We start from the raw sequence: 13,303 nt of genomic DNA on the forward strand, positions 1-13,303 counted from the left end.
AAGGGTATAGACTGGGAAGAGAAACGGGACCATCCTGCTTGACTTAAACCAATAACGAGTTATGCCTCTGGCGCTGGAAGAAAAGGTCCAATTTACAGTAGCAGCAAATACGATAAAATACTCAGAAATAAATTTAACAAGAAATGTAGAAGCCTCATAAAAAGAAAAATTTTAAAATCTGTGGAGGGAAACAAAAGAAGACTTGGACAAATGGAAAGGCATACTTTGTTCTTAGACATAAAGACTCAATTTCTCAAAGATATAAATTTTGTATATAATCTATAAATTTAATGTAACTTCAAAGCAAATGCTAAAAGAATTCTTAACACTAGCAAAGAGATTCTAATGATTAGATGGGAAAAAAGACATGAAAGAATAACCAGAAAAAATTCTAAAATTCAAAAACTATCTTTTTCTATAAGAGGGGTAGTCACCAGTACAGAGAATCAATTGTCCCTTCACTGGACAGAATTTGCATGACTGTGGAAAATATCATTTGCATTGCTCTTGGTTATCTATAATTTATGGAGTAAAACAGCTCAAAGACATGGAAAGGCTGAGATAACCTGGATAAGTGAGCTGGACAAACATCCACTATCTTTTTTTGTCCATTTCCAAGCGTTCATGATTTTTTCTGACAGTATCCCCCGACCCCTGCCTTGTGATCATAATAATTATAAAAAAAGAGAGAAAAGATTATTTTGTGATTGAACTAAGCCTGACATTAGATTTGGCTTGATTATTAATTATGCGTGAAAGAAGAATGTTAATTTACTGCTTAGGTCTCTTTAAATTTGCTTTACCAAATCAAGAGCCATACAGTATTGAAGCATGATAAAATTAAGTTCTTTTTGGAAGTTCTTAAAAGGGATATTACATTGGGCTTTTCCTTTTTCTTTGAAACGGCGTCTCGCCCAGGCTGGAGTGCAGTGGCACGATCTCGACTCACTGCAACATCTGCCTCCCGGGTTCAAGCGATTCTCCTGCCTCAACCTCCCAAGTAGCTGGGATTACAGGCATCCACCACCATGCCCAGCTAATTTTTGTATTTTAGTAGAGATGGAGTTTCGCCATGTTGGCCAGGCTGGTTTTGAACTCCTGACCTCAGGTGATCCGCCCACCTAGGCCTCGCAAAATGCTGGGATTACAGGGGTGAGCCACCATGCCCGGCCCTCACATTGGGCTTTTAAAAACCTCTTTTGTTTGTGATATTGAAGCTAGGAAAGCAAACCCAACAAACCCTACCAGATATCACCTGTAATATCTACAAATGTGTGGGAATTTCTCTCTTCTTGAGGTACCCCCAATACCCTAAATCTTCTGGTCAGCCAGGAAGAGACCTTCTTCACACCTGTAAGGCCAGGGCACCCTGTAAGCCAGGGAATAGCTAGTTTTCCTAAGAAAGTTCTGTAAGGCACTAAGTTTCTGAGTTTCTGAATATATTCTTAATATATTTCTGAGTTTCTTAATATATTTCTGGATTTGTAATATATTTTTGAGTTTTTGTGAGAGTAATTTATTTAAGTTTAGCACATTTAAAGCATTTGAAGTTCATTTTTCTTTTTCTTTCTTTCTTTCTTTTTTTTTTTTGAGACAGGGTTTTGCTCTGTTGCCCAGGCTGCAGTGCAGTGGTGTAATCTTGGCTCACTGCAACGTCCGCCTCCTGGGTTCAAGCAATTCCCATGCCTCTGCCACCGAGTAGCTGGGATTATAGGCGTGCACCACTATGCCTGGCTAATTTTTAAATTTTTAGTAGAGACGAGGTTTCACCATATTGGCCAGGGTGGTCCTGAACTCCTGACCTCATGTGATCTGTCTGCCTTGGCCTCCCAAAGTGCTGGGATGAAGTTCACTTTTCTGATTTTCTGAGTCTTGGGAATATCCCATCTATATAAGCACTTATCTGTCTCTTACGTAAATCAATCCAAAAAACACCCCTTTAATTTAAGAGACTTCATAATGTAATTTTTTGATACCCCTGGGAGATAGGAAAACATCCAGTTACAAAGAAAGGTACAATCTTTTGAGAGTTATGACACATAGATATACATATACATAGTGAGCTTAAAGCTTCAGTTCTATGTTAGCCACAGGTCAAGAGTTGATACAGAAATACCAAAACACCCTGAAGTAGACATCAAAAAGCTGTTCCCCTTCCTGGTGAGCTTGAAATTCTTGATTGGTTTGGCTCAAAAAAGACAAATAGATAAACAAAAAAGATGAATCAAATTATACATGTTCACTTCACTCAAGGGAAAAATAGATAAGGCCAGGTGCAGTGGCAGGCACCTATAGTCCCAGGCTTGATGGTTGCTAGAGCCCAGGAGTTTGAGGTCAGCCTGGGCAACATAGTGAGACCCTCTGAAAAAAAAAAAAAAAAAGAAAACAGGTATCTATAATCTATTAACCTAGTTTTGGAGACCACCAAATGGTCATACATTAAAATCAATTTCCTAATCTTTTCTGACACCAATGGGAAATAATTTATTAACCATAAATGAAACAGACATACATAAACACACAGACAGTAGAAAGGAAGATAAACCAGAGAAATGGAGAGTTAGCAAAGTTAAACTTCTTTTGTCACTTGGCGTTTATCTCCAGGAGCTAAGAAAATATGTGCCTGGACTCAAGCCACTTACTGGATACACTTTCCTGGCAATGTAGTTTACTTGCCTCTGTCAGGTGAATTCAGTGGGCATTTTGGTAGAAGATCTCCAAAAAGATAATTTTTAAAAAAGGTAAAATAATGACTCCAATACACATGTAAAATGAACAAGTGTCTGAGATTTTACTTAACCCATTTATTAATGAAGGAGCCAGTAAGATATCACAAGCAGTTTCTTATTTTCAGTAATTAAAATATGATATATAAAGCCATTATCATATAATGATATAAAGCCACTGTCATATAAAAAGCCATTGTCAAATGATATTATAAAGCCATTGTCTATGATATTATAAAGACATTGTCATAGGCAAAAAATGGTAAGAAAAAATATTGTAGAGGTATGTCAGGCAGTTAATTACTAAAAACATTTATAATATAATGACATTATGGTATTTGTTAAAAGTTTTTTTGCATTGTTACTTTTTATGAATACAAAATTTTGTATTCATAATTTTATATTATTTTATTTTAATAATCTTTCTCCCTAAATTGTATAAGCTTCAGTCTTCACAAAACCTCCTAATAAGAGGCAAGGCCGTCTGTGGAGGTGGAGGTGGAGGTAGAGGTGGGGGTGAAGGGGAGTATGGTGCGGGTTCCTGTTTCAGGATTTAGAGAGTGGAAAAAGTTTGGAGTAATGATTGTAGAACTAGGCTGGAGAGTCAACCAAGGAAAAGAGTAAAGTGGAGGAGAACTGTCAGGGGGTCTAGCTGAGGTTGAGTAGTGCATCTTCTTTTTTTTGAGATGGAGTCTCATTTTGTCACCCAGGCTGGAGTGCAATGGCGTGATCTTGGCTCACTGCAACCTCTGCTTCCCGGGTTCAAGTGATTCTCCTGCCTCAGCCTCCCGAGTAGCTGGAATTACAGGCATGCGCCATCATGCCCAACTAGTTTTTGTATTTTTAGTAGAGATGGGGTTTCACCATGTTAGCCAGGCTGGTCTCGAACTCCTGACCTCAAGTGATCTGCCCACCTCGGCCTTCTAAAGTGCTGCGATTACAGGATTGAGCCACCTGGCCTGCATCTTCATTTCTGATGTGAAGAACATGGGGCAGGGACTCTCTCCTAAATAGCATGATACCATTTAGATTTTGGGTGAGCAGTGAAGATCAGTGTCAGATTCAAGATTTTAAAAATGGATCTGACAGGTAAGGGAATAGCTAACATCTCTGGCAGAATCTCATTAACCCTTTGATGACTTGCTAACATGTGATGTCACTTTTCATTGGGCGTTTGCCTCCTCCACCACTGATTTATCTCTTGTTAACATGCCTGCCCTTATGGTGTTGAGATTCACACACATGTATGCATAGCCTCCTCCATGGGGTCAGATCTCTTTTCCTTCTTGGGATGGTTTGAAGGCAGACTTACGATCTTGCCTCAATTAGCGTTCTTAATGCAATCTCAGTAGTTGGGAAAGCTTCTCTTTACTTGGGCAGTATTTCATTAAATGTTTGGCCGCAGAGCTGAAGTGTGGATGCTGGTGAGTGGAGAGGAAACAGAGTGTGGCCTGGCCTTTGCTTTGGGGCAGGTCTTTCCCTAACGTCTAGGAAACTTAACACTGTGGATGGCCAAGTGGATAAGTAGTCTCTGAAATCAGTGGGGAGCTGCTGCTTCAACAGTGCAGCCAATGAATGCTGATGGCTGAACTCACAATTCACCCTGTTACTAACGCATCACTCGATAAGGTAAACTGACTATTTAGGATGGCTGGGGTACAGGAGAAATTATATAAATGTTGATTAATTTGAGGCTTCCTTCCAATTCTCTTTGTAATATCTTGTTGTTTTCTTTACTAGCGAGTTCAGAACATAAGCTCCTCTTCAAAGTAAACACAGGCCCATGAAAACTTGACAGAAAAGGAGTGGAGAATGTGAACTGGATAGATATGGGATAAAGTAATAAAAGGTAGTTAACATTTAGTCAGTGGTTAATGTGTGCCAGACATTGTAATAACTTACATATCCAATTACTATCTATCTATTGCCACTAAATTTTCACAATAGCATAAGGCAGATACTATTTTATCTCCATTTTATACAAGAGAAAACTGAGTCTTAGAGAAACTTAATTGCTTGTCAGTGTCACACAGTTAGTAAGTGTCAGAGCCAGGATGCAAACCTATGTCTGAACTCTGAATCCCATGCTTTTTATGAGATGCTGAGAGCTCAGTAGATAAAGGTGAGAGTGGGTGGTTATGGATAGAGAACAGTAGTAGGTTTGAGAAAGAATAAGTGGTCATCACAGGGGTAAAGCAACAGGTATCTCTTTTGGTGACAGTTTGAAATTACATTGCAAGTAATTTGTGCTACTAATAATTTGTTGTTACTAATAATGGAATATTTGTGAGTGACTTACATAAAAATAAATTGGAGAAAATTTAATATCACTCTTACCTGGATTCTGATGTGTTTCTCTTTAAGTGAGAGGGAAGGAAGTTGAGTTACAGATGGTTAACTCCCACTTGTATGTCCCGTGCTGGTGAAGTAATACCAGGTGTACATCAACTGTTATGGGAATGAGGTGGAAACAAGGTAAGAATCACCAGACTGAGTATGTTATGCATGGAGGATGTTGCAACTCTCATGAATGTTGCTCTCAAATCTCTTCTCCTTTGGCTCCTAGGGTCTTTGAATAGAGGTGGGGGGAGCAAACCTCTGCTAAAGTAGACACAGAGATCAGAAGCAACGAAGTCAAAGCTGCTTCCCACCAAGCTATGTGGTCCCAGGCAAGTCGCAACTTTTTTCAGCCTTAGTTCCTCTATCTGTAAAATGCAGGGTGTATATGTGGTATACCTTTTTGACAGGCTTATTGTGAGAATTAAATGAGATTGTTCGTTTAGCTGTGATTACCATTTTGAGAGATTTGATAGCAAGCAAAACCTCTAGTCTTGGTGGGCCGAAGGCCCTTGAAGATGGCATCCTAACAGCAAATTGAAGCCTGTAACTCCTAAGACTTCCCCTGTCCCTGCCACATACACGCTCAGTGACCCCACCACCCCCTCTACTGACAAAGTCCCTGCCTCTCAAGTGCTTGAACACACCAATCTCCAAACAAAAACTATTAGGAAAACTTTTAGAGGGGTGAAGACCCCTGATAGGAGTGGGCCCATTGTTGGTAACATGTTGTTGGGATGTTTGAGAATTAGTTCTGAAAGTCATTACTTTTCCCCTAAATGGAATTTTTCCTGGAAGGCCATAAAAATAGAAGAGATTAAAATTTTTACTAGGTTGATCAGGTTACGTACATCCTCTGGCTCAATACATCACAAACGAGAAAACAATGAAAAGCATTTATACAGAGTCTTTTTAGCCAGGGGTCACCTCAACACATCATAAAACATTAGTTCATGACAAGTGAGAGATTGGAATCAGCTGTGCCCATAAACTAGTGCTCATTTGCAGCCTGTACTTTCAGGGCAGGAGAAAACTTGAAGGGCATGTGGGGTTGTATAAATAGGCCTTGTGAATCAGCAAGAACATACTCCCAGCCCAGCCTCTCCCTCCAGACTACTTGGCTGTTCCAGTGCCCTCCTACCAAGGAAAATTGGATTTTAGTTTGCTTATGACTGCTTTGAACATGTCAGGCCCCATCTGTTCCTGAAGGCATCCAAGATATGGGCATGACATTTTACCCAGAGCCTGAAACCGTTAAAATTCAGTCTTTGAAAAGATAAAGCTGAAAGAATGATGTTATCAATAAAAACAATGATTTCCTTTGGTGCAAGTTGAACAATTCGTTGGTGACAGTATTTCAGATGTCATTTAAGTTTGTTAACTCTTATTCACAGTTCATCCCCTGTGACTGGTTGGGGAGCAGGGTGGAGAGGGATCTTGCTTCCATTGCACCTGACACTCCACTTTGCCCATATTTTATCATAGGATTTGCCATTGACTTGTCTCCCCAGTCCAGGCTGTAAATCTACTAACTGACTGATATATTAGGGTTCGATAAATGTTTGCCTTAATACACTTGACCTGAGTGGGCTCATTAATTCCCCTAGATTTAAAAATCATCCTTTCATTGATATACTTTCATCCCAAGTTAGGTTATCTCTCCTTGGCTATTATCTACTTTACATATTCATGAATCTCTTACAGAAATCTCAAAGTCAAAATATATCTCAAATTCTTCTATTTTGCTTCATTACCTTAGTCCGTGCCAGCATCATCTATCATCTGGACATTACAATAGGCTCCAAAATGATCTTGTTTGCATTCTTTTCCCCTACCAACCCAATCTCCCATTCTCTATATAATAGTCTTTTGGTTTTTGTCTGCATCCACACTCTCCTTCACTTCTTACCTCCCTGTATTAGTTTTAAGCAAATTTTTTATCCAGAACTATTATACTTAATATATGTGTGCATGTGTAGTAGATTATATAATATGCAATTATATACTATATGTACATATATACACATATATGTACAGACACAAATATACATACTCCTTTTTTGCTAAACATAACCACAATAGTGTTATCATATTTAAAAATGTAATGCTTTAAAATATCAAATATTTTTGAGTCAGTGTTCAAGTTCTCAATTACATTATAAATAGCATAGTTTTGACAGTTTTTAAAATATCAAGATTTGAATAAGATCAATGCATTGTGATTATGTTTCATAAATCTATTTTAATATATAAGTCCCCCCAACCTTGTTTTTTTCCATTACTGTTTATTTGTTAAGGAACTGAATTGTTTCTCCTGAATGTCTCACACCCTGGAGTTTGCTTATCACATCTCTACAGTATATTTTAACACATCCCTTTGTCCTCAGTATTTCTTATAGATTTGTTGATGGCTTTAGAGGCTAGATTTAGAGAGACTCGATTCAGGTTTGATTTTTTTTGAGGGGGTGACTACTTCATAGGTGGCATTGTATTCTCCTATGCTGATGTCTGGATATCCCTCACTTAGTGATATAGCAGATATTAATTAGATGCCTACATGCATTACTTCATAGGCTGTTATAAAACAATTTTTTTATATGAAAACAAGATTTTTTAAATGAAAACAAGATTTTTCATTCTTTCTTTGTTAATCAGATGGATTATTACACATCTAAAAAGAAAAATATCATCTACTATTCAGAGGGTAATGTTACTAAAATGAAAATAGAATTTTCTGGCTTTGGTAATAACCCTACCTCTAAAGACAACTAAAAAACCGGGTAGAAAAAATAGTCTTAAAAGGAACAATAAGGAAAAACAATAGTGAAGAATTATGAAATTGTGATCAGCTTGAGAAAGATAGGCAGCCTCAGTGGCTTCTGCCTGGGTGGTGTTCAAAGATTGGGACTAGGTTACACTTTTGGCAGGTTAGTGTAGGAAGGAGATAAAAGTTGGAGGCAGGAGGTTAAGACCCTGAAGGGCTTCACCATTCAAAAATGTTTTTACGCTGGATACACGTTCCTATTCCAGGGAAAAGGATGAAAGGTAGAGTCACACACTACCTTGGCAGGGACAGGGATAAGAGTCCTGTGCCCTCTAACGGTGGGAAAATTGTTGAAACACTCCTTGCTCAGGACTCAGATCTCAAAGGGATATTGCTATGGACTAAACGTTTGTGTCCTTCTCCCAATTTATATGTTGAAATCTTGACTCCAAATCCACCACACTTGATGGTATTAGAAGGTGGATGTATTAGCTCATTCTTGCACTGCTATAAAGAAATACCTGAGACTGGGTAATTTATAAAGAAAAGAGGCTTAATTGGCTCATGGTTCTGCAGGCTGTACAGGAAGCATGATGCTGGCATCTGCTTGTCTTCTGGGGAGACCTCAGGAAACTTACAATTATGGCAAAAGGCAAAGGGGGAGCAGTCATCTTACATGGTGGGAGCAGGAGCAAGAGAGCATGAGGGGAAGTGCTACACACTTTTAAATAAGCAGATCTCTATAAGAAGTTTGCTCTCTACCTGCTCTCTACCATGTGAGGACATAGTAGGAAGATGGCTATCAGCAAACCAGGAAGAGTGCCTCACCAGACACTGGATCTACTAGCAACTTGACCTTGATTGTTTTAGCCTCAAGAGCTGTAAGAAATAAATATTTGTTGTTTAAGCCCCCTAGTCTATGGGTAATTTGTTATAGCAGCCCAAATTGACTACGACAGATGTGCCCTGGGAATAAGGAGATGAACTATATTTTGGTAGGTCACCTTGGTGACTCAGAAAACCTTGGTTCCCACCAGGTACTTGACAGAAGGTAAAAAGTCTCTCTGAAGGAAAATAACACCATCTAAGGCTTCAAATTGTTTCTATTAATAAGTTAAAAGTGGCCTGAAAACTATGAAAAACAATGAGATACACCAAGAGATAAAACAACATAAGCCAGAACCAGCAGAAAAAGTAGTTCAGAAGAGACATCAGATACTGAAATGAAGCTGGGCATGGTGGCTCATGCCTGTAATCCCAGCAGTTTGGGAGGCTGAGGCAGGTGGATCGTTTGAGGTCAGGAGTTCAAGAGTAGCCTGGGCAACATAGTGAAACCCTGCCTCTACTAAAAATACAAAATTAGCTGGGCATGGTGGTGCATGCGTGTAATCCCAGCTACTTGGGAGGCTGAGGCAGGAGAATCACTTGAACCCAGGAGGCGGAGGTTGCAGTGAACTGAGATCATGCCACTGCACTCCAGCCTGGGCAATAGAGTGAGACTCTGTCTCAAAAAAAAAAAAAAATCGAAATGATTCAATATGGATTGTAGAACCACTATGCTTACTACATTCATAGAGATAAAATCTGAGCTTAAAAATCTCAGCTGGGAGCTAGGTGCTATAGCATGACACTGAATGTTTTCCTTCTCATATCAGGAACTAGAAAAGGATATGTGCTCTTGTCACTTCTATTTAACATTGTCCTGGAGGTTCTACTCAGGCAATTAGGATAAATAAAGAAATAAGCCAGATAAAACAAAACAAAAAAAGCCCTCATGATTCATTAGGATAATCATTAAGAGAGTGGAAAAGTGTGTGGAACTTCCAAACTAGTAGATAAAAAAACGTAGAATAATAAAAAGTAACCAACCCAAAAGAACGCATGAAAGGAGAGGAAAAGGAACATAGAAGAGGTGGCTTAATAAAATACATAATGAGATGACAGATCTAAACTCAAAAATATCAGTAATTTCACTAAATGTAAATGGATCAAATGCTCCAGTTAAGAAACAAGGTTTTTTAAAATTGAATTTAAGAAAAAACCAGTATAGTCTGTTTATAAGAGAAAGATTAAAAACAAAGTTTCAAAAAGGTTGAAAGTAAAATAATGGAAAAAGATACATCATGGTTAGTTTTATTGTAACTTAAAAAAAGTTCATGCAGTTATATTATTATCACACAAGTAGACTTTAAGATAGAAAGTATTATTAGCACTAAAGTGCATCACTTCATAATCATAAAAGGTTCAAATCACTACAAAGATTTTTTAAAACTGTAGTTTCTATACACTTTAAAAAATTTGTAATTTGTGTGATTTCTTCTTATTATTAATAATTTATTTATTTATTTTAAGAGACAAGGTATCGCTTTGCTGCCCAGGCTGATCTTGAACTCCTGGCTTTGAGCAATCCTCCTGCCTTGGCCTCCCAAAGTGCTGGGACCACAGGTGTAAATCACACCTGGCCCCTTTTCTCATTCTTAATAAACTTAGTTTTCTACCTAATTTTGTATTCACAATTCTATATTCTTTTGCTTATCTTCATTACAGATTTTTGTTCTTCCTAGTGCTTACCATGATTTTAAATTATTTTGTTGTAATTATTTGTTTCCTCTTTTAGGGGAGTGGGGGAGAACTTGCTTTCATTTTAGAATGTAAGCCTTCAAAAGCACTGAAAATGTATTGCTTACCATTCTATCTCCAGAACTTACAAAAATGTTGGATGAATGAATGTGGAGGAGTGAATAAAGAAGAATGGAGAAAGGGGTACTATGGAACTACCACAAATGTTCCCAGGGCAGGTATAAGCAAGGGTGATGAATCTGGGGCCAAAGTAAAAGGCACAGACTTAGGTAAAGGGGACAACAGGCAGGGAAATGAGAAAGCCCTCAAGATTCAGAGGGGAGATGACCCAATGCTTAGGGCAGATTCTGGGCAGCACAGAGGGAGCAAGAGAGGTGGGATGAGCCTCATGCAGGGGCCGGATGTGACTCTGCCTAAGGCTGGTGCTGTTTCCCATTAAGTGGGTGTTTCCATTCCTGGCCTCTGAAGTGATGAGAATCATGTTCTGAAAACTCACTAAAAGCAAAGCCCCTCTGTTTTCTTCAGCACTAGCTTTTGCCTGCAGTCATTGTCTATAAAAGACAGCATGTGGACATGATAATTTTAAAGGAATTTTCCAGGTCTAACATTTTATTTTTTTTCCTGGCTTTTTTTTTTTCTCAGAACTTTATTCTCTGAATCATGTAAGCTGGAAATCTGTCATTCTTGATGTTCCCTCTGTCCCCTCACTGTTCCAAAGTTTTAATGATATATCTTTCTGTTTCCTCTTATTGATTCCTGTTTTAGTCTCCCTGGTTCAGAATTAATCACTTCTTACTTTCTAAGTGGTCTATCCGGTTCTAGTGCAGTCTCCTCACTTTCCTGGTGTTTGGTTTATCTTTCAAGTCACCATCTTGTTCATCATCCGAGTATTAAAACACATTTAAGGCTATCCCAGTGTCTCAGGATAGAGTCTGAATTCTCTGATTGGTCTTTTTTTTAAAATCATAATTTTTGTGGGTATTTGTATATATTTATGTGGTACATGAGATATTTTGATCCAGGCATGCAATGCATAATAATCACAACGTGGAGAATGGGGTATGCATCCCCTCAAGCATTTATCTTTTGTGTTACAAACAATCCAATTATATTCTTTTTGTTACTTTAAAATACAATTATTATTGACTATAGTTACCCTGTTGTGCTATCTAATAGTAGGTATTATTCATTTTTTCTGTTTTTTTGTCCCCATTAACCACGCCCACCTCTCCCCCAGGCCCCCACTACCCTTCCCAGCTTCTGGTAACCACCCTTCTACTCTCTGTCTCTAAGATTTCAATTGTTTTGATTTTTATATCCCACAAATAAGTCTCTGCTTGATCTTTAAGGGCTCCCAGATTTCTGTCTCAATCAACCATTCAACCTTATCTCCTACTACTTCCCTGAAAAAAACTTCTGCTCCCTCCAAACTGGTTTGGTTATTATTTTCCTCAATATATCATGTTCCTTTTGATTGCCATACTTTTGATGATTTCTTCTTTCCTCCTTGTAATGCCCTATTCATCATCTCCCATAAGGGATCTTAAATTAGTCCATTCTTGCACTGCTATAAAGAAATACCTGATACTGGGTAATTTAAAAAGAAAAAAGGTTAAATTGGCTCACGGTTCTACAGGCTGTACAGAATGCATGACAGCTTCTGGGGGACCTCAGGAAAGCTCCAATCATGGTGGAAGGCAAAGGGAAAGCAGACATGTCTTACATGACTGGAACAGGGGAAAGAGAGAGATGGGGGAGGTATCACACACTTTTAAACAACTAGATCTTGTGAGAAGTCCCTCACTATCATGAGAATAGCATCCGTGATTCATCACCTCCCACAAGGCCCCACCTCCAATATTGGGAATTACAATTCAACATGAGATTTGGGTCAGGGCACAGATGCAAACTATATCATTCCACCCCTGGCCTCTCCCAAATCTCATGTCCTCTCACATTGCAAAATACAATCCTGCTTTTCCAACAGTCCTCCAAAGTCTTAACTCATTCTAGCATTAACTCAAAAGTCCAAAGTTTCATCTGAGACAAGGTTAGTCTCTTCTGCCTATGAGCTTGTAAAATAAAAAACAAGTTAGTTATTTCCAAGATACAAAAGTGGTACAGGCATTGGGTAAATATTCCTATTCCAAAAGGGATAAATTGGCCAAAACAAAGGGGCTACAGGCCCCATACAGTCCAAAACCCAGCAGGGCAGTCATTAAATTTTTAAAAGACACAGACTGGCAAATTGGATAGAGTCAAGACCCATCGGTGTGCTATATTCAGGAGACCCATCTCACATGCAAAGACACAGGCTCAAAATAAAGGGATAGAAGAATATTTACCAAGTAAATGGAAAGCAAAAAAAAAAAAAAAAAAGGAATTGTAATCCTAGTCTCTGATAAAACAGACTTTAAACCAATAAAGATCAAAGAAGACAAAGAAGGGTATTACATAATGGTAAAGGGATCAATGCAGCAAGAAGAGCTAACTATCCTAAATATATATGCACCCAATACAGGAGCACCCAGATTCCTAAAACAAGTTCTTAGAGACCTACAAAGAGACTTAGACTCCCACACAATAATAGTGGGAGACTTTAACACCCCACTGTCAATATAAGACAGATCAACGAGACAGAAAATTAACAAGGATATTCAGGACTTGAACTCAGCTCTGGACCAAGCAGACCTAATAGACATCTACAGAACTCTCCACCCCAAATCAACAGAATTTATATTCTTCTCAGCACCACATAGCATTTATCCTAAAATCGACCACATACATGGAAGTAAAACACTCCTCAGCAAATGCAAAAGAATGGAAATCATAACAAACAGTCTCTGAGACCACAGTGCAATCAAATTAGAACTCAGAATTAAGAAACTCACTCAAA

The sequence above is a fragment of the Gorilla gorilla genome, chromosome 12, assembly GCF_029281585.2.
Source record: "Gorilla gorilla gorilla isolate KB3781 chromosome 12, NHGRI_mGorGor1-v2.1_pri, whole genome shotgun sequence".
In the NCBI taxonomy this organism is placed as follows: domain Eukaryota; kingdom Metazoa; phylum Chordata; class Mammalia; order Primates; family Hominidae; genus Gorilla; species Gorilla gorilla.